General features: G+C 41.9%; 1 long non-coding RNA gene across 1 annotated transcript in view; it reads left to right on the top strand.

The window, feature by feature from the left end:
- The window catches only part of LOC137593026 (uncharacterized), a 36,370-nt gene extending 20,279 nt beyond the window's left edge, over window positions 1–16,091 (top strand). The window contains exons 3-4 of the long non-coding RNA XR_011035065.1: window positions 11,861–11,959; window positions 15,781–16,091. This is a non-coding gene — a long non-coding RNA (uncharacterized lncRNA). The remainder of the gene's footprint in view (window positions 1–11,860; window positions 11,960–15,780) is intronic.
- Window positions 16,092–21,905: the final 5,814 nt, after the last annotated feature.

Below are 21,905 nucleotides of genomic sequence, written 5' to 3'. Positions count from 1 at the left end.
AATGATTTAGATTGTGATCTATGAGTTTAAATGTGTGTTAAGATGCACACATTTCCGTTGGTGCCATATGCACAATGGCAGAGTCCTTGTTGCCACTGCGTCAACTGTGCACATCCATGCATGCGTGATTGTGTGTGTGTTTCCCTGAGTGAATTTGTGCATTTTTGCTGGTTGCCGTTAAAGTGCATGAAGCCAAACTGTATATTTTGTATTGCAAAGTGTAAAATGTCTTATTGCAGAGAAAGGGATTATGCATTTGTCAGCCGTGCTTACGCTGATGTATGCTCCAGCGCCACAAATGTCACATCCCATAACCCAGAAAATTTACACCAGTCCCACCTAATTACGCATATTCATGATGCTGTTTTGCATAGCGCTGGTAGCACACTTCTGTTACAGGCTACAGAGCTGAGGGATGTGGTTGAGTGAAAATTCTTTCAACCCACTGATTTAGTGCGTCTCCGCCACAAGCATCGGCTTGATAACGTTACCTCCATGCAAAATTTTTTTTATGATCTGAGGCCATTATGGAGAGAGAGAGTTTTCTCTCATTTCTTGCAGTCTGTCATATTTCCAGCGCCTGCAGCATGTTCAAATCTAGTGGGGATTTTTAATAAAGAAATAAGCTTTGTCCTAGATTATGAGGGTCATTTTGAAAATAGATCAGGTTCAGCCAATGGTTTTTGAAATACTCCTCTCTTTTAGGCTCCCATAAATGCGATTCTCCCGACCACGGGTGATAAACACTATGTAAATCAGAGGGCGACAGCCCTGGTGACTAGAAGCGGGAGTGGGCAAATACGAAGGGGGAAAATCCAAATAAAGTTATGACTGTGGAAGACAAGGGGAGGAAGTGTTGGAGAAATGGATGGAGGGAGGGTGAAAAGATAGAGAAGAGTGGATTAATGGTAGTGGCTGGCTCAGTGGCTTATTGTAGGACCTGTGGAACAGGCTTAATCAGACTTGGCCCGGGTGTAATGAAAGAGCGGGCCCAGGCTGTGACACTGCTTGGGTAAACAGCGATTGTTTCAGCAGGTTTCCCAAACACAGGCAACAATGGTACTATTGTCCCGCCAGCTCTTATTAAGAGGCAAACCAGGAATAGGGTGAGGAGCAGAAACTGGGAATGGAAGTGGGTGAAAAAGGGGCAAGGGGGAACGGGGATAAAAAAGAAATGGTGTGGGGGAGAGCTGGAGCGAGTGGGAACCTGACAGGAATAGAAGTTGGGAAGGAGGGGGAAGTGGCAAAAAATAGAGGGAAGGAGGTGGATGGCAAGAGGTGTCTCTGTTCTTGTTTCATTTTCACACTTTGCATCTTTTTTTCCCACCATCTTCCTTTTGTTTCCGTATTCTCGTGTCCCCTCCTCCATCATCTCTCATCCCTGTCTTCCCCCTTCATCCTTTCATCCATACTTCTTTTCTCCATCATGCTACCAGCCACCTACTCCATTCTTTCCATCTGTCCTTTGTTCCTCTTTGTTTTAACATTCGGCACGGTGAGGGATGCTTTGCCTGTCATACCACCTTTGCATCACTTTCCCCATCCGGCATGAGAGCGGGAGAGGGGCAGAGGGAAAGAGGACCAAGTAGGATTTGGAGGAGGGGATGAGAGGAAGAGGGGGAGAGAACAAGGGGCCGGTGCGAGACAAAAAGAAAAGATCACGCCGCTTCCTGGCTTAATGAACATGTGCAAAAGATGATCACAATAGAATACATTATGCTCTTGTTAGCAGAGGCAATCAATTAGCAGAGAGCGCACCACTGGCACACCATCCTTCCCGCTTGGGCACCGTCTCATTCACAGCCCGACCGAGTGGTCCGAGGAGCCCCCTCGCCTCGCTGTTTTTCCCACCCTCAATGTCAGCAGCCACAAAAGCTTTGATTCAGCTCCTCCATGTGAAAGGCTGCAGCGTTCAATTTGCATTTCTGGCACATTCCCTCCAGATTATTTGAAATATTAGTCAGGTTCTGCTACAGTCAAAGGTCCTGGCTCAATGCAAACCATTAATGTGTGTTTGAATACGAGTACACATGGAAAATCATCGCTATTAAGCAAAATTAATCGCCAAAACCTATTTAATCCCCATCAGCTATACCAATAAAAGCATTGTGAGTCTGATTGGAAATCTATTGAAAGCCGTTCTCCAGCACTACCACTGCACCTTCTGAAGCTTTGCTCCACAAGATGGGAATCGTCTTTGACAATGCATCTGTGACTGAAAATGACAATTGCATACCAAATTGTCCCTCAGGTCCCATCAGCAATTCATACAGCAGTTGGGGTAAATTCCTTCATCCTTTTCCCCCCATGTTTTCTTCTTCTTTTTGTGTCAGCTAGGGGAATAGCTACAGATAATGGCAACAATCTATATTGTGGAAAAAAGGCAAAGAGTAGTTCTACTTTAACACAGGAAGAAATCACCACTGTCGTGTGGAGGATCTGTAAAAGTGTCAGTGATGAGTAGAACACAGTGATTTCACTGGGTAACTTTCCTGTGATTCCAGGCAAAAGGTTAGAAATGGGGGAAACAAAAGAAAATGAAGGGAAGCAGGATAAAGGAAAAAATATTAAGAGCCAGGATGGGGGAGTTTCTTTTTTTGAAAGTGGTGCATACTGAGAAGGAGATGTCCTCGTCTGTGTGTTCAGGAAATCTGTTGTTGCTATTTTCCAGGGCATTTACATTTACATGTTATGACTGACCAAGGTATTGCGTTTCTGTGTGTGTGTGTGTGTGTGTGTGTGTGTGTGTGTGTGTGTGTGTGTGTGTGTGTGTGTGTGTGCATGCGTGTGTGTATGTACGTACATTTCACATTTCTCTTAATCTTGTTGCTTTTTCATCAGAATGATGTTTGATTTTTTTATTTTTTTGATGTTTCCCATTGGTTCTTTGTGATCAACTTACGTAGAATAAAATGATGTGAGTCTTTAACAATATTTAAGTCTACTTTTATTTTTCCAACAAATAAAAACAAATAATGCCATTTGTCTAATTTTCACCATTGTTGCTCTTTGGGTTATAAGCTTGAAATGCTATCATTTTGTGCATTTGCCTGCTTAAAACCTTGCAACTGTATATTTTGCGCACGTGTGTTTATATTTCCAATTTTCAAGTGCAATGCAAAGGCACTTGTGGAATTTGTACCTAAAGCACACACATGTTGATAACATTGTGAACAAAATAGAAGGTGAGTGCTTGAAGTTTACATGCATCAACTACAAGAGCTTTTCACCGACGCATGGGTGAATGGAAAACGCAACACAATGTACATTCTTTCTGTTGTCATCTGAAGAGCTGCAAAGTGGACTTATATCTTTTTAAAACTGAGTGCATGTGTTCAAGTGTTTTGTTGGTTTCAAAGTGCCTCAGTGTAGCGCAGGGCTGCTTTTGACCTTTAAAAGAGAGGTAAAAACATCATTACATTTTCTGCACCTCAGAATCTCAGGACATATTCTTGCATGTGCTTGTTTGTTCGCATCTGCTGGAATATTTAAGTTAAAGTACAAAATGCTTATTATAATGTGTTTGCCATCTTTTGGCTGCAGAGGGCATTGTGTTTTCCTTCCACTTTGAAAGTAGGAATGTTCAACATATAATAGATGGAAAGCAGGAATGGTAACGTAGCGCATGAGAGGGAGAGGTACACATAGTATTCCGTTCTCTGTGTGTAATACACCTGATCTGACATGTGGATACAATACTTCACATGTTGATGTTGTTTTTGCATGAGTTGTTACAGTCAGATGGATTTATATTTGCTATTATTCAAATGTCAAGTCATACTGTATCCTAAACTTAAAACAAAAGTGACAAATGACAAACGATCATGAGGGAAAAAGACATAACTTTAATGTTCTGGATGATTTTACTTATTTCTTCCTTGAAGGAAAAAAGTTTTATTAATCTGCCATTTTATCATTAAATTTTTCTCTATACTCCTCATTTCTGACAGACATCTATCCTTCTCTTCTTCCTCTATTTTTTCTTGATTATCTCCTGTGTTCAGTGCTGGGCCTCCATGCACAGGTGGTCATACTGGTGGCATTTGAGTCCAAGCAGAACCCTGTGACATGGCCTTTACCACCTCTCGCTGGGTCTTCCATCACCATTGCTACCCCCTACCACCAGTCTTAACTCACCCTCTCCTCCTATTGAGCACGTGCATAAATGTGTGTCTGTTCATGTGTGCAGTTGTGTGCCATGAGACCACCATGTGTATTTGTGTTTAAAACATGTCCAGATCAGCCTTGTTCATGCTTGCATGTATCCTGTGTGCACAGCAGGGGACATTGTATGCACCAAGCATCTCTGTGGGATGCAAGTTGAGCAAATACATTGACTGCCAGCCAGGGAGGAGCAGCGTACAAATGTGAAAATGTGTGACGTGATAATGTGAGAATGCAATTATTATTTTTATTTCGCAATAAAATATCTTCTTTTGTCAAAAAACACGCACTTCTTGATTGCTGTAAAGTCTTGTCTGCCTTTTTGTTTTTTTGTAAACATTTGGACTGTGAATGTGTTAGTTGCAAAATTTTGGAAGAGTTATTGTATGCAAAAAGTGCACAGCCTCATTTTTGTTCTCCTGAAACACACATGCACAGACATACAGACGTGCTCACCATCCCCGCAGCCATGGGAATGGAGAATGCTGAGGTTCAAGGTCATTTCAAGTATTCAGCAGCCTGGGGCTTTCCATTGTCAGTGCACCGCATCCTTTTGCTCACACATGCGCTCAAATGCACACAAACACACAAATTCACGCACATACTGTTGGTGGGTGTATATTGTACACACTGCCTCTCACTAACACTCTAATCCGAGACAGCATAGTGTCTGTCAGGTGAGAACATGACACTTTGGTTGGTCCACACTCAGACACCAACAGTCGCTGCTGTGAATCTTCACTGGAGACACAATTATCTGCAACGTTTCTAATTTTCTGTCATGATTTTTTTTTCTATTCTGCAGCTCTCTCTTTGTGATTGTTTATTCTTCACGGGTTAGGATGAGGCTTAGTCTTCATTTTGGCGAAGACATTTCCATTGTTTGGTGGCGCTGACTGATTACTTATATTTGGTTTCTTTTCAGGAAATAATTGAGACTGTCTGGAAATAGTTGACAGAGTTTTTAGAGACAGAGAGAAGGTGAGGGAGGGAGAGAGAGGGAGAGAGAGAGAGCAGCAGTGGGTGTGATTAGCTCCTTTGTTGGAGGTCTGTTGAGCTTCATTGGCTCCAGAGAATAGGTTCCTAATGAACCCAGCCAAGCTTGGACCAAACTTTGTGTTGAAGACAAACTAAGTTATGGTGGTCTGGCAGAGCGCTGAGGGTGAGCCAACTGATATACAACGCCTGGACATATGGTCGCCCCCCCCCCCCCCCTTCCATCATGGCCTCTCCCAGCTACTTTCTCATGTCCTGGCTTCAGTGTGTAGGTGTGTGTGTGTGTGTGTGTGTGTGTGTGTGTGTGTGTGTGTGTGTGTGTGTGTGTGTGTGTGTGTGTGTGTGTGTGTGTATGTGTATATATATCAAATAGGATTCAGACAAGAATATTTATGGACCTATTTTTTTTTCCTTCAAATTTGTTTGATACGTCAATGGAACAGAGAACTAGAAAATGGGAAAAGCAGCACAGAGAATAAAGGGGAGGCAGAGAGAGAGAGAGAGAGAGAGAGAGAGAGAGAGAGAGAGAGAGAGAGAGAGAGAGAGAGAGAGAGAGAGAGAGAGAGAGAGAGAGAGAGAGAGAGAGAGAGAGAGAGAGAGAGAGAGAGAGAAGCTGGTTGATGTTTACTGAAAGTGACGGAGGAATGAGAGCTGCAGGCTTTGTCTTTCCAGCTGACCCCAATACAGAACCCTCTCTGACACATCCTACAAGATATGGAGTAACTGAGTAAATCAGGCCAACCTGGCCGGGGTGAAGCCGAGGCTGCATCAAGGCAATATGGACAGAACCAAATGGTATCTTAATGAGCATGTAACATAGAAAAAATATATGAATAGATTTCTATCATTTATGATTTTATATTAAAAAAAATTATGTTTCTGCTTTTTGTTTTTTTTGTGTGGAGAAGTAAGTGGTTATGTAGCAAGCAGTTTGTGTGTGCCAGTGTGTAAAGAGGAGGTGCAGGTGAGGCTGAGTGCAGTTTGAGGCTAATTGTTTGGGTCAGGGTGGGAGCGTGGGGACGGATGGCTTCCGTGTCCCACCAACGAGGCTCTCGGTAACTGAGCCAGAGAGGAGGAGAATGGGCCCACTACAGGGCCACACAGCAGGCTCAAACAACACTTATTCTACTGGCCAAACTGTCAGCCAGAACAACTTCATTGTGCCCAAAATTGGAGTTGAAAGCAAGGCAGAGACTTGGGGAGGGGCGTGGGGCAGTGAGAAGGTAGGGAAGCAGAGAGGGTATGATGCAAAGAGAGAGTTGGTGGTGGGGGGGTGGGAGGGGGGTCTGTGGGAAACTGGGGGACTGGAAAAGGGGAGTCCCTGAGAAAGTGCAGTCTCGGGGATGAATAGAGTCAGATGGTGTGAGTTCATTTCAGCAAGGAGAATTCCCTCAGATCCCGCACCAGGAACAGGAACAGGCAGCAAGGAGCAAGGCAGTGGTTCGGATGGAGATTTATTGAAATCCAATGTGGAAAGAAGGGATGAATAGTTTTGTATCCTGTCATCTGTGCTACATTGCTCACTCTATTCTACCGTGATACACACAGTCCTCAGACAATGGTGATATAACCAACTGATGGTGTCCAAAGCACATTTTCTACCACCCTCAGTTTTTAAATGTTTTTTGTGTAGCTAGAATGTCCCCATTCATTGAAGCCCCTCTATTTGTGATTGGTTTATGTATTATTATATCATATATTTCTCAAGCACAACTGTGCCACATACACACAGAGGTTAGCTAAGACTATTATAGACTTCCGTGCCCGGTTTCCCTGCAGTGGGCACCAGGAGGGAACCCAGCCACCCAACAGGCTTTGAACTATGATTTGTATATAATACAACAGAAAGCCCCTTTGGACTGACACTAAACCAGTCTAAATCAGTCCAACACTGATTTATGTCACCATTCTCCTCTTTGTCTCTCCTCTTTTCTCCTGCTGGCTATTTCAAATTCATCTTCCTGCCCTTGGTAACTACTGCAAAGGGGTGAAGAAGTTTACTTAGTCACAGTGAGTTTAGGGAGATCAAGAAAGTGCAATTCCGTGTGTGTGTGTTTGAGTGTGTGTGTGTGTGTGTGTGTGTGTGTGTGTGTGTGTGTGTGTGTGTGTGTGTGTGTGTGTGTGTGTGTGTGTGTGTGTGTTTGAGTGTGTGTGGGCGAAGGTGTGCATTCACCCTCGTTCTTCGGTGTGGTGCATGTATGTGTGTGCGTGCACGGGATGCAGAAAAGCACACACATACCCCTGTTTGATCCAGAGCTAGCCCTGCAGCTCCCAGAGACTCAACAAAAGGCCTTCTCTATCCATTGTATGAGCTGTGTGTTTCCCAGGAGAGCTCGGGCTCAGTGAGAGAAGGGCCCCAGATTGCTTTCTCCTGACATGGATGTTTATTCGCTCCATGGTCCAGCGGAACACTCTCAAAAGGACCAGCCTTAGCATTTCTGAGGTGCACGACACAGTTTTTTGGAAAACAGAAGTGGGTGTGAGAAAGAAAAAGAGAGATTGAGTGTCTTGACGGATGAACAGACAGGCAAGACAGACAGATGGAGGAGAAGATGTATTCACGGTCTCCTCTGCCATTTTATTTGCTCCTTGTCTTTACACTAGTCAGCTTTCTTGTCAACCTTGTATGTGAATGTAGATCCGCTCTGTGGGTGGGTAGAGATTTCCTCCTGATCTTGACAAGCTCTCCCATTCCCGGCTGCATACTAATTCCTCCAGAACCACTGAACCAATGCAAAACAAATACAAATTGCCAGGGCTGCTCTTCATTGCTTTAGAAGCGAGGTCTTAGGAGGTTAGCAGATAGTAGCTGTCTATTGTGGGCCTGTGATTAATCAGATTGTCTGCTGTGGACAGAGAGGCTTATGGGGACGTTGGTGATAGTCGGCTATGCGGTATCTTCAGGGATCCGTCAGTACGTCTGAGTTTAAAGTTTAAAATCCCGAGCTCACGTAGGAAACGACTCATTAATTCTCCAGTCAATTTAAAGTCTATTGAATGCGATCAGTTGGACAATGGCTGACTTTGAGAATGGCAGGTTTCCAGGCTTCAAACGACATGTCTGTATGTTTCTCCTTTAAGACAATGATCTGTCCCCCGCTGCTCTCTCCCTTCACCAGCTGTCTTTATCTGAGAGTACTGAATGCTACCTATCAGAGAACGTCACTTTGGCAATACGTTAAAGTTTCCTGAAGATTGAGAGTGCCTGCGGGGATGACCATAGATCTCAGCAGAGCTGCAGAAGCAGACAGCTGAAAACAAACATGGTAGGCTGATACCATCTAATCTGCCGAACACCATTATCGTCTAAGATATCGCTACACTCCGTTCCATACCCGCATGCACCCACCCTTCAAACCAGACTTACTCCCTCTACACCCTTTGAGGTAAAAGCTTGTGTGTTGAGGCTGAGAGTGAATGTAAGCCATTGTTATGGTGTAACCAGACTCCACAGCAGGCTGTTTGATCCTGTTTTGGGCCTGAAAAGCCTCTTTAAAAAAAAAAAAAAAAAAAAAAAAAAACTTAAATCACTGCATCAGCAAAGAGCGTCAGACAACAGACTCTATTTGTAGAATTCTCTGTCCTGCTTTTTTTTTTTCTGTCTTCCTCTTTTTTTCATCTTGTCGTTTTATTCTCTTTCTCAACCCAAATCTTTCATCCGGATTTAAGTTGGAGTCCAAAGCTTTTAATTACCATATAAAGTAGAGCTCATCATTCACTTACTGTACTCAGACATGAATGTATGCTTTCAGGGAAGCTGTCGCACTCCATTCCTCCCTCGTTCTCTCCTCCTTTTTCTTTCAGGATCTTGAACCACTCTTTCCACACAGACATTGGGATTATATTTCTCACTTGTACCTCTGGTTTGGCAGCAGCAAAAGAGGATGTTACTGGAAAGTGTTTAAATGACAAAAGCTCTAGTAAAATGTTTTGTTCGCCCACAGTACTTCCCATGATACATCCAAGCTCTTGTTTTGTTCCTGTTTACCCGACATCTTTTTATTATTTACATTACAACATGGAACAACGCTTCCTTTTTTTTTTTTTTTTTTTGTCAAACATTTTTGGGTGCTGACTTGCACTTCTACGCCTTTGTTACTGTTTTGGCATTGTATTCTCAATTTATGATCTGTTTGGCGTTCAGCGTGGACAATGTGCATGCAAATATCCTCGTCCCATTATGCCGGCTGTCTTTGTATGTCAGCTTTCTTCCAAAAGAGGTGTAGATGAAGAGTTGGGGGAGGTGGGGGGGGTGGAATGGTGCTGTATATTTTTTTGGAGGGAGATTTGGGTGTGTGTTCACACAGGCACCCCCGAACCATTTCAGACGTGAGAAACTGTCGACTAATTTGCATAAGAATAATTGACACCTCAAATTAGCCTTCCAATCAAAAGGGATTTTTTTTTTCCAACACATATACGCAGGCTGAGCACTGCCATGCCAGAGAATATGAAAGGGAGGGCAAAAGAGAGCACAGATGGGAGGGGACGTGTCATAAAAGATTAACCCTTTCATTTCCTTATGTCAGACAAGAGGATTTGATTTGCCGTTTTTATTGCAAACGTCACATACAGTAAAACAGATTTTCACAAGGGGATAATAAATAATTCCTCCTCTAAATCAAACTGCCTGGTGAGGTGGGGTTTTTTTTGTTCTAATTGATAGCTGTTTACCTTTGAAAGCTTTAACCTTTCGAGATGCGCTGATTGCATTGTGTGCACGTTTACACGTCTATATTGACTCCAGCGGTACTGGGTGGAGACCAAGTGAGTGCCACAGAGTGGTGTGTGTGTGTATGTGTGTGTGTGTGTGTGTGTGTGTGTGTGGGTTTGTCCACATTAACCCATTAAAGCAAGTGCAATGTTGAATTATTGATAATGGCTAATGAAAAGGATCAGCTCAGGATAAACTACAGGCTTAACCACAGCCCCGAGGGTTAGCACGCACACACACACACACACACACACACACACACACACACACACACACACACACACACACACACACACACACACACACACACACACACACACACACACAGACTTACTGTTATTCATTTCCCCTGTGCAACATCTATTTGAGATATTCTGAGATTAGATTTAAACTGGTAGGGGTTGTGTTTACATCCCACCCGTCACTGCTCCGTCCAGATTTCGCTTGCAGCAGTGCAGCCCATTCAAGTTCAAGCGCCATGCATGCCCCAACAGTGGGACAAGATAGCTGGCGTGTCTTTGCAGACCTCCCCACTTGACAAGCAGAGAGCCTTTTTTGAGGCTGAGCCAGTTTGCATGGAGAATAAGGGACAGGGATTCACTTTTTTTGGGGGGAAGGGGATAGAGAATGGGGTGTTTGATGGGAAGGGGGGGAGCTAGGCGCCAGCCCCTCTGAAGCGCTCAGCATCCCCCCGCTTATGGGATGGCGGATGAGTGGGTATCCATGACAACACTGCTGCATGCCAGGGACATACCACGGCAACATGGCCAAGTACAATTGTTTTGTGTGTGTGTGTGTGTGTGTGTGTGTGTGTGTGTGTGTGTGTGTGTGTGTGTGTGTGTGTGTGTGTGTGTGTGTGTGTGTGTGTGTGTGTGTGTGTGTGTGTGTGTGTGTGTGTGTGTGTGTGTGTGTGTGTGTGTGTGTGTGTGTGTGCAGATCCATTAAGGCCCACATATCTTGGTGACATTAATATTCACTTAGACAGCGAAGCAGCTGCAGCCTCAGTCAGTTTTCTTCAAGACAGGCATGTATCACAGACACCTATATTTCAGCCTATGAGACACAATGCATAATGCAGCCATAAGTGAATGCAAGTCATTTTTTGTAGTTTGAAACAGTTGTTGGAGGTGAACACATTCTCACTTATGCTTCGCTGTGGCACAGTTTCCGTGATTGTGCCATACATTTCACACTTTCACAAACACAGAGAGGTGTGCCCTTGTATTCTGAGGTCATGAAGTGCAGGTCAGTACTCACTTACTGTCTAACAAACATGGACACACACACACACACACCAACTCACAGAATCACACCCGTAGCTCTTGCACAGATCAAGCCTGGTTATAATAATCCCATCTGGGACGGCCTGGATTCTCACTCAGAAAGTATCCACATAATGATGCTCTGATGAATTCCTCTGTGTGCATGTGTGTGTGTGTGTGTGTGTGTGCGTGCGTGCGTGTGTGCATGCATGTGTGTGTGTGTGTGTGGGAGTGTGTCTGGAAAAGAGAGGGAGACAGATGGAGAGACAGAAAGAAGAAGTATCAGAGGTGCTTCATGTGTCATGGGTTATATACTGTTTTATATTTCAAACCCATATCCCTGCCCACACACACACACACACACAAACACACATTCACACACTCACATACACGTAGCATGTAGAGTCAAACTCAGATCCTGCGGGAACGTACTCTTAACCCTGACCGCCTGTGCATTTTCTGAGGGGTTAAAGGCCCAAATGGTGAATGAAGTAAATAATTCACAGTAGCTGAAACTCTTTTGATGTAACCTCAGCTTGAACGGCAGAGGGGGAGGACCAAAAAGCCTAGTAGATGCACACAATAGTCCAGACCAATTCAACTTAGGGTTTTTCACTGCAAATGGGTCAAAGAGCAAAGCCCTACAAGTTGTATGGAACTTTCATCATGTCATAAAGACTTATGCATGTTTACACTAAACTCTATGACTATCCTGTCTTTTCAGGTGGGATGGAGACCTCCCAGATCTTGTCCCAGAAACAAATGGCACCGCGCCAGGAGTTTCCATGCCGGGATGTTTCAGGATATTCGTCCAGTCTCAAAGGTGACTGTGATCTCTCATTGTTTCTGCACTCTCGTTATATGGGCTATATATTAAGCAAGTTATGGATCGCCAGCCTCTACATCCTTTTTTTCTCGCAGAGTTCTATATAAAAGTGTCTGTGCTTCTGTCAAACGCCTGATTGAAGGAGACATGGAGAGAAATGCTGTGCTAATGAAATCATCTGACCCACATCCTTTAGTGCTATCCATTTCTCCAAAGACACAGAAGGGGCATTTATACAGGTAAACCACGAATGGTCCCTGAAGTGAGAGAGAGGTTTTTCAGGAGGAAGAGGAGCATCCATTATTTACTATTCTGGGGTTGCTAGACACTTAGGAGATAATGCAGTGCTTCAAGCATACAAAACATAGAGCCTCCTTGGTGCTGGGGAGGCCATTGTTTTGTGTTTTGAACATGTCTGTTTCCATCCATACTGACAGATGAAAAAGAATACGTCTCCCTATGGTTCAGAAGTGCAGACAAAGATACATAGAAAAAGAAGGAGAGGGAGAGAATCTGATGTGGTTAGATGTGTTTGTGTGTGTGTCAGTCATATCTTTGTGCGTATTTGCTGTTCGTGTCTGTGCTTTTTGTGCGTCTATTTATTCCCCTGTACTGTGTTGGCTCCTGCATGTACAGTAGAGTGTGTCCAAACCCAACTCCTAGATTATATAATGCAAATAAGCTTAAACATGTATGTATGCAACATGGTTCGCCTGCTTTGAGTCTGCATAAGTAGCCTCTTCCCACTGAGATAGGCTTCAGTCGAGTTTTATTCTCTGCAGATCAGCACCAATATCAGTTACCCCCTCCTGGAGTGTAGAGGCATGTGACTACAGTCTACTGGGAGTAGTTAGCAAAAAGAGAGCAATGCATGCAACTCCTCCACCCTGTTATCAGACTTGGGGCAACACTAGGCACTACTTTCCACCTTTATCTATTTCCCATGGGGCACTTTGACATGAAAGGGGAACCACTCCCAAAAGTTTCTGTATTTTTCTGCATAAATACACATTGTGATGGAGAGCATGACATCCATCCATGTCAACAATAAACACACAACAAGGTTACACAATTTTGGACCGGGTTACATAAGGTATTGACTAACGGTATTATTTGTCCTAGAGAGATCATTTTTGTAATAACCATGCTGACACAAACATATTCAACAGAAACTGGATGAATGTGTTATTTTCCTTCGGAGGATATGACACCCAGTGGGGGAAACACATAATCATAAGATATAGATTAGACATGCGAAAAACTACATACATTTATTAAATCTACATATGTGTATTAAAACTCAGAATAAGCAAGCCAAATTCTTCAACATGCCATCTAAATAGATTCATAACTATCTAGGTGGCATAGATGGAAAGTAACTGAAGCTAATACCCTGAAACAGTACTTTTTTTTTTTTTAAACAAATACGTCAGCCACTGTCCTGGAAATTGAACCAGAAAGCTGTCTGATGGTATACCTCCACCAATGCACCTGTTATTAAAGCCTGAACAATTGTAACAATGTTCTCCAAAATCACATTACAACTCCAAAAATGTAGCATCGGCATAGCATACCCTACACTCAGATCAGCCTCACGCTAATTTAAGACCATCTAATTAATTGAATCTGAAAACCTATTTCTTGCATTTGCAATAGTGCATTTATCATCAGTATATTACTGTGTTATAAATGAAATAAAACTGATTTTCTATAATGGTGGATGGAAATCTGTTTTTCATTTTAATGTCACTTCTTTCTGCTAACGTATACTATTCATGAAATCAATTTGATTGACACTGAATCTGCATCATTTCAGCTACATATCTTTAACCCTCGATGCTACCATACTGTTACGCAATTGTAACTTCAAAATATATATTTTAATCTCACGGATCCAAATTATGGTCCGTATATGGAAGCAATCACACATAGTGGTGGGCCATAATGACTTGCCCCTGCCTGGATATTTTTATTTTATTTCATTTTCTTTTTTATTATTTTTTCATTACACGGGCAAAATGATAGCTTAAAAAGGTGTTATCTGGCAATATGGAAGTAGCGGAAAAAGTGATCCAGAATCAAAATCTATTTCTGGATCCACCTCAAAATCTAATCAGCCCTCCCTCAACATGAGATCCACTCCAACAAGAGAAAATGAAAGCAATGCTGAGACAAGACAAAGAAATGCTCAAAAATGTTCTTAATACCAAGACTGGCCTATATCACTACAATATCGTTTTGATCAAGTTGAACAAAGGGTAGCCATTGACATGACATAATGCTAACATGCTAGTAATAGTTTGTGCATTTAATGCTGCTCTTGAATGAGGAGCTCGCTAACAGCTTTAGTAAAATAGCCAATAAGTGTTGGTAGAGACTCTGATCAGTTGGCGTTAAGGCCTGTGACATCAGGGTATGACAGAACCTTTTCCTCTATTTATCAGTGAATTTGATTTGTCTGATTTCTGTCAGGCTGTAAGGAGAATTCAACAGCAAAAAAAAAAAGAAAAGAAAAAATCTTTCCAAATACACTATCGACTTTACCTTCAAACTGCAGTGTCAGCACAGAAAATGAAGATCTCCTGCCACAGATAGACAGATGGGTCAAGCAGTCAGTGTTTGCCCTTGAGGTTCTTTAACCGGAAAGAGTGGTGCTTCAGTTGTCAGAATCCACTTCCTCTCACTGTTTGGAGTTGGGTTAAGTTTTATTGTTGATGACCCAGGGACCCTCTTCCAACTCCAAAACTCTCCTGAACTATCAACACAACATCAGACAAATTTTCTGAATGAGACACTCGGGACGAAAAAGTACTTGTGTATATTTTGATTTCTTGGACATAATTGGGAGTTGCAGACTTACTGCAACTTGAAAGGAACTTCACTCTCAAGAGGTTTCGAGTGACAATATAAATCAACAAATGCATTTAGAACATCTCTTTAAAGAGCACTTCTATTGAAGCCATTGGATCCTGAAATGACATGTTGCTCTGCCTTTGTTGTCTGAAACAGACAGTGACGCCACACACCAAAAATTTCCTGAGCCGGTCCGACTGCCTTACTGTCTCAAATGAACTCAGCTGTTCTGTACAGTCTATACATCGTATTGGTCCTTGGAATAACTCCATGCTTGTCAACAAACTATATAGTTTCAGGGGAAACGTAATAACATAATGTCTTTCTGGAGGAAGGGAGTGTCCGGTATAGCAAGAGTAGGAGAGGAAGTGCTGGAGGTGCAGGTAAACCAGGTGAGCCTAGGCGTTCCCCAGACCCTGTAGTCTCCTATAGTCTCCTCTATGAAAGAATAATAAGCAGCTGTATCCCTGAGACACTCCCAGGTCTGTGTCCTCTGCTACAAAAAGCCTTTGTGCCAGGAGTTTTATCAGGTTCAAGGATATCACGTAAGACAATACATGTGAGAAGTTCAGAGGGAATAATGGGAGGAAAGTGCAGCGTTATACGAGGGGGACTAATGTCAGCGGCTATTGTTGAGGCTTTTGTGACCGACAAGTACACTGGGACCTCACAGCTCACTGAACTCCTTTCATTCCGGGATGTTGGGATGAAACTCCTCAACAAATGCTGTCCTCTATACTTTTGCAATCAAACACAGACAGGGGCTTGCAGATAAACTGCAGCTGATAGGTTCCATGATTCCTCTTGGCAAGGAGTGATTAGTTATAGTCATGGTTTTTCATTTGTTTCAGGGTCAAAATAATATATTAGTTGATTGTAATGATCAAGTGAGATTTAATGGAGATGGAATGTTTTTACATCATTTTAATTGGTTTCATATTTCCTTCTTTCTCTCTGTTTTTTAGGTGAAATCTTGATCTAGTAAGGAAGAGCCGGACATTCTCCAAGATCGGACTTCCAGGATGACTCAGAGAGCGCTTCTCATGACTTCCTCCAGCTCTACAGTCTTTATTTCTATATCACAGACATGTGGTTAAAACTGTGACCTTGCAACGATATGTTAATTCGTTTTAGTATGTTATGGAATACTACGGGGTAAAAAAATACGATGGATGTTCCACAAATTGAAGCGTTATTCACATAATTGATTGAATGTAACAAGCATATTTTCTGACAGCTAAATAAAGGTTCCCCCCCCTCTCTAAGAGATATTTCATTTGAGTTATTTCCTTCCTTCTGTGTAGTGCCTCAGCACCTCAGGTAAAGAACAATGTGCTTGACATAATTGGGTCCTATTTGGTTATGAAAAGAGCATGCGTGCTGATAAAAGCTGGCAGCGCGATCAAAGCACCTTGAGTTCTGATCAAAATCATACATCTGACACAATTGTAGTTTATCCAGACAGACTTGAGAAATGTGGGGAAGCAGAATTTCCGACAGTATGAACCCTGTGTAAATTAAGCTCCATTCCACATTGTGCACTGTCACATCAAATGTGCCTGTGCATGCAAAATACGAAACAACTATTAAAACTAGAATTACTCCTTCTTTTCCACACATCCTTTTTTTTTTTTTCTCGCCTTTCCCTCTGCATGCCTAAATTAAAGGAATTTAGAACAATCCAGACTTTGGTCTCATTGTTAAAGTTTCCCTTTAATTCTATTCACACTTCAACAAGAAAGCCCAAAAGTGGGATCCATAAAATATTTGACAAATTGTATCTTATGAGAATGAAGCCAATTTTTTTTCTCCATTTCATTACTTTCCATTCGTCTTCATGTGCCGCACCCTTTCCCCTTTTCCTTCCTAATCATATTAATTCACTCTGTCCCTCCCTACTTAACATTCATTGTCACTATTTTTCTCACGCTTAACTCATCTTCATTTCCTTCCCCTTCTTCTTACAGCAGTCTTTCAGTCCTGTCGGTTCCCTTCACACCCCCCCCCTCCCTATCTCATTCTCTTGCTACCGCTCACTTTCTCTCTCTTTCTCTCTCTCTCTCTCTTGGTCTCTCTCTCTCTTTCTCTCCCTGCCTTGTCTTTCTCCCCTCTCATATGTCAGATTACAGTCTAGTCATCCGCTTGCCCTGTCATCACATTTTTCACACAGCCCCATCCCTTAATTGGCCCTGTATCATCATATCATATCATGTAGAATATCTGATCACAGCAAGAGATGAAAGATGGCCTCCACCTATCCCCTCACAGACAGACACACATACACACCACAGTCTCACACCAACGCACATCCACACTCACACTAATGCACTCGTTGGTGGTTGTACGGTACAAAAATCCAAACTGATGGCTGCGTCTGTGTGCATTTTTACACCTCATGTTTGCACCAAGTTGTCGATGTGATTGTTACGGTTTGACAGGTAAGGTGGTGTGCATTCAAAGAATGTCCAAAGATGTTTGTATCAACTGCTAGAGGGGGTTTGTGATGAGACAAAGGATGCCCCGGAGCCAGCGGTGTCACATCTACAGGTAACTAGCAAAATGAAAGAAACATCAACCAAAAAGTGTCTGTGGAGAGCTAAAATAGCTCCAACATGTCTTGGCATCAGCTTGGAGGATGCAACATGGAATCTTGTGCATGTCACTCCTGCTGTTGGGATGGAAGAAAATGCTTAACTTCAAAAACGTATTGGAACAATTTAATGATATACGCCACCAAGGGTTTCTGGTGTCTATCTTCTATCTTCATGTTTTCCAATGGATAGTCATATTCAGAAAGGCTAATGTGGTGAAGATGCAGATAAAGCCACACCTACAAATTATAGTATCAAACTCAATCTTACAAAGAGCATGTGGTTTGAGTTTTCTCAACATGCAGGGTGTTCTTAGGGTCTTTCTTCATTAGTATAATGTAAAATTAATTTTTTCTTCTTTGGTTACGGAAAAAAGAAACATTTAGATGCAATTACCAATCTCCTAATTTGGAGTAAAACAATCCAGATCATAAAATCTTAATGCTCATTCAATTTTGAAAATTCCTGACTCACGCTGAACGTTTCAATACCGTACATGAACAATTATTGTTAGGGAAGCTCATGTAGAAACAGTTTATGTGCATTACTTGGTTCTTGTATCGCATATTCACTTTCTTCATAATTTCAAAATACACTGCTTTTCACCATTTCTGTCTATTATACAGAAACTATGCAGCACATTTTGATGAGCCTTTGCTCAAGGGGCTATGTAGTAAAGAAAGACATGACACCTTGTAGTGGATCCACATAAAGCTGTAAATTCAGGAATTTTTTGCACACTTCTTCATAATGCAAGTTTCAGCTTTTGAGACTGCTTTTGTGAATTATGTTTAAAATGATGGACAGATTTCCATGAAACTGGGCGTAAGGGTGGGAACTGTCCCAACTAAGGTAGTAAAAGGATAAAGAGGTGAATCCAAAACTTTAATAAAAGATGTCACAGAGCAGCCATTTAACTCAAATAGTTATATTTCTATGGAATTTCCAAAGATTGATATCAGATGTGGGAACGGGTAATTCAATTTGGGAAGAATTCACCCAGCAGAACAGGAAATGCTGCCTATTCTCAGACAGTGTTCCAAAGGTTATGGGCACATCCAAGCTGAAGGTATGTGATTTCTCGATGAAAGTATGTAAATGCAGATATTACATATAAGTGGGAATGTAGCTTGTTGGAAGGAGAGATGGATTGAAGTGAATCCTCAGTCTCGGTGGATCTTTATTGTCTCTGAGTTCTCCTACTAATAGTGTTGTATTGTACAGTATACTGTTGTATACTGTACAATACACAATAAGTGGGGCGGTCCTTTTCTTTGGATTGTATTTGTGACAAGGTCCAACTTGCAAGTTTTAAGTAGAGATAATTTCGGCCACATTTACATTGTAATAAATTACTACTAAAATAATAAAAGGAAACAATATTTATTGTTAAATTCTACATCAGAAACCAATTACGTTCCTGATTTCTTGTGCCACGACAAGAATACAATTTAATTCAATTTTACTGAACTTAGACTTGAAGTGTAACATTGACAGCTTAATGTGATTTTGTATCTTAACTTCACTAATAACTTATCCATGAAAGGAAATCTTCCAATAATATTGTAGAATTCTGGCTGGAGTATGAGAGACAGACTCAGACATGTGAAGACATGGATCATGGTTTAAATGGGTCTACCTGGAATCATAATGTAGCTGTCTACATCTTTCAATGCAATTGAATTGAGCCAAGAGCATTTGGGAACCACAAAGATCTCAGATGGCACTTACTTAAGATTGATCTCCTGAAGGCAGTAAAAAATAAATGCAAAAATTCCACCATTGACGCAGAGCCTTGAGAAAACCTCTCTTTTTATATTAGAGGTATTGTTTGGGCTCAGGAACATAACCTTGGTAGCTGCTGGCGAGGAAAGTAAAGAATAAAACTTTTAAACACTGTTATGTGATAGAATTTTTTTTTTTTGTTCCTTTCTTTGTCTCTCTCCTCTTTTTTTCCACTAGACGGCACAGTATTTCACTTTTATCTACAGATAGCAGGACTTTGTGTTATCTCGTTTTGTTTGGGAGAAGATTCTCAAATGCTATTCGCCCCATGATCCCAACAGACGGCGAGATACAGAACTCCAAGTCTGGAAGCTTCACAGTGAGAAAAATGAGGTCTTAGTGAATCTACCTTTGGTGTTAGTTTAATTCTTGGCTATTCCCTTGGAAGGTCTGTAACCCGAAGACGCTGCTTCCCTCATAGTGTAAAAGCACAGTAATCGGATCCGATGCGAGAATGTGTGCAGATTTTAAAAAGAATGTTTAAGTCACTGAATTTTAGTGCTAGAAACTAGTTTGTTTGGATTACTCAAAGTTAGTACATATTGAAATGACTTTACAGGAAAATGTTCGAAGAAATTTGGTCGTAAATATTGACTTATCCATTAACTTAATCAGTTCTTGTCAGGTGCATCAAACAAAACAGCTTACCTTACTTTTTTTTACCAGATGTACTGGACCTTCATAGCCCAGTTAGATGGACTGAAGTGCCTCTTCATCATCATCAGCCATCATGCTCCAAAAGATCTGAATGGATTTTAAAGTGCTTAAATACTTCTTTCTCTACAATAAATTTTAACCATCAATTACAGTTGAATGAACCTTTTCATATTCCGAGGACTGAGTTCTGAGAACACTCTTTTTATTCTGTGCATCCCGCAAGAACTATGCTTGAATCCCCTCAAATCAGTTTTGAGAAACTTTTTTGCTCCTATTTCACAGTTGGTATTGAATTCTGTCAGATCACAAAAAATAATTGATTGACCGATAAACTGAATGACTGGATACTGGCTTTGCATTTTAAATTTACCAGTTTGTGAAAACCTCACACCTCGTTTTGTCCAACTCATCGGATCGCTCAGTTCATACAGATGATTCGTTGTGGATACCACCTCTGAGATGGAACAGCAATCACCCCTCATTTAATCTTTGTAACGTTAAATGAGGGGTCCAAATGTCCAACCTAACATTTCTAATTTCCTGACTCAATAAGAGGATTCGTTCTTTTAGCTTTTTTTTATTTTTTTTTTTAGCTTAAAGCTTAACAAACTCCATGCACCCACGGGCAATTGCAGAAACGCCCCCTGTGGGACAGGTACCTCAGGTTGAAAATCATGCACTGTAGATACTCTGCATCTCAGTGGAGCATGTAACAGGTAATACTTCAGCGAAATGTATTTTTTTGCCGATCTCTCATCTTGTCACGGACAGCTGTAGCATGCTGCAGTGACACGGAGAGGGTGCCTTGCCGCAGCTGGAAAAAGACAGAAAACAAGGCCTACAACACATTGTGTGAACATATATTTATTTGCTTGTGTGTGTGTGCATGTGTGTGTGTGCACACATGTCTATCTTTAGGTTCAGTCGAGAGTGACTGATTTTGAAGTGTAGAATCTTGACAGTGTTGGACTGTCCCAGCAGACACAGGAACACAGAGCCAAAACAGATGATCAGCTTCCACTTTCTTCTCTCGCTCTGTCTTCTAGTGCTCTATCTCTTTCTCCATTTCCCTACCTCCATCCTCTCTCATTCTGCATTCCATCCCTCTTTCCTGTCTTGCCATTCCTGCCCACCTCTTTGATGGGTTTATTGATATGTAACATTGATATTTATTGCTGGCTAAAATGAGCCTCCGTCTTGCAGGTGGTGGGTGGAGATTCCTGATGTGGGTCAATAACCGTCAGACATGCCTGGTTATTTGCTTTGGGGGAATTCACAGCTGCTGTGGCTTACGCTATTGAGATGTAGCCATGTCAAACTCTCCAAACAACATGTGTGAAATGGAAAGGTCTCAGGGAACATTACAGATTTTCAATATTGTATAATAGAATAGCGTATTGGCACTCTCTGCAATATATTCACTCACCTATCAGTCTCAATAGCTATGTGTATTTGCTGTATATAGTTACTGTACATGCCTGGGCATGAAGAAATATAGATGTTCTGCGACATGTGCTGTAGCAAATGAATCCATATATGCTTCTTCTGCCTTTGTATCGCACATTCACAGCAGCCTGAAAACTATATCGCAAGTGAAAATACGGAATTGGATTTACACAAGCATTTATAAAGCCATCAAGGCTCCAAATTCAAGGTAATTCCGCTCTGAATTAAATGTTCTTTCACACTGAAAATTGACAATATTTCACACATAAAGAAATATACCTCCTCCAATTAGGAGAGCCCTGGTATATCCTTCGGGCGGGGTTCAGTATGTGCAAACTTCAAATTTGGGTTCTTGAATTGTACAGTGTATTAACTTCAACCTGCTCTTTGTCATGAGGATAACGGCAACAAAACGGAGGCAGTGTTCCTCTCTGCTCCGCCATTAGTGATGTCGTGTCACCCACTCCCGGGGCTCTGGCTTTGTTTTCCCATCATGCCCTCACTGCCTGCTGGCTGGTTTAAACAAGCTGCATTCTTCTTTAGCCTTTCAATTATACCATGCCCCGCAGCAGCACCCTGCACCCTCCACATACACTGAGACAGGAGCTAAG

Source organism: Antennarius striatus, chromosome 3 (assembly GCF_040054535.1).
Source record: "Antennarius striatus isolate MH-2024 chromosome 3, ASM4005453v1, whole genome shotgun sequence".
NCBI classification, from domain to species: Eukaryota; Metazoa; Chordata; class Actinopteri; order Lophiiformes; family Antennariidae; genus Antennarius; species Antennarius striatus.
Note: the sequence above shows the minus strand (reverse complement) of the source record. Positions and strands in the feature narration are given on the sequence as shown.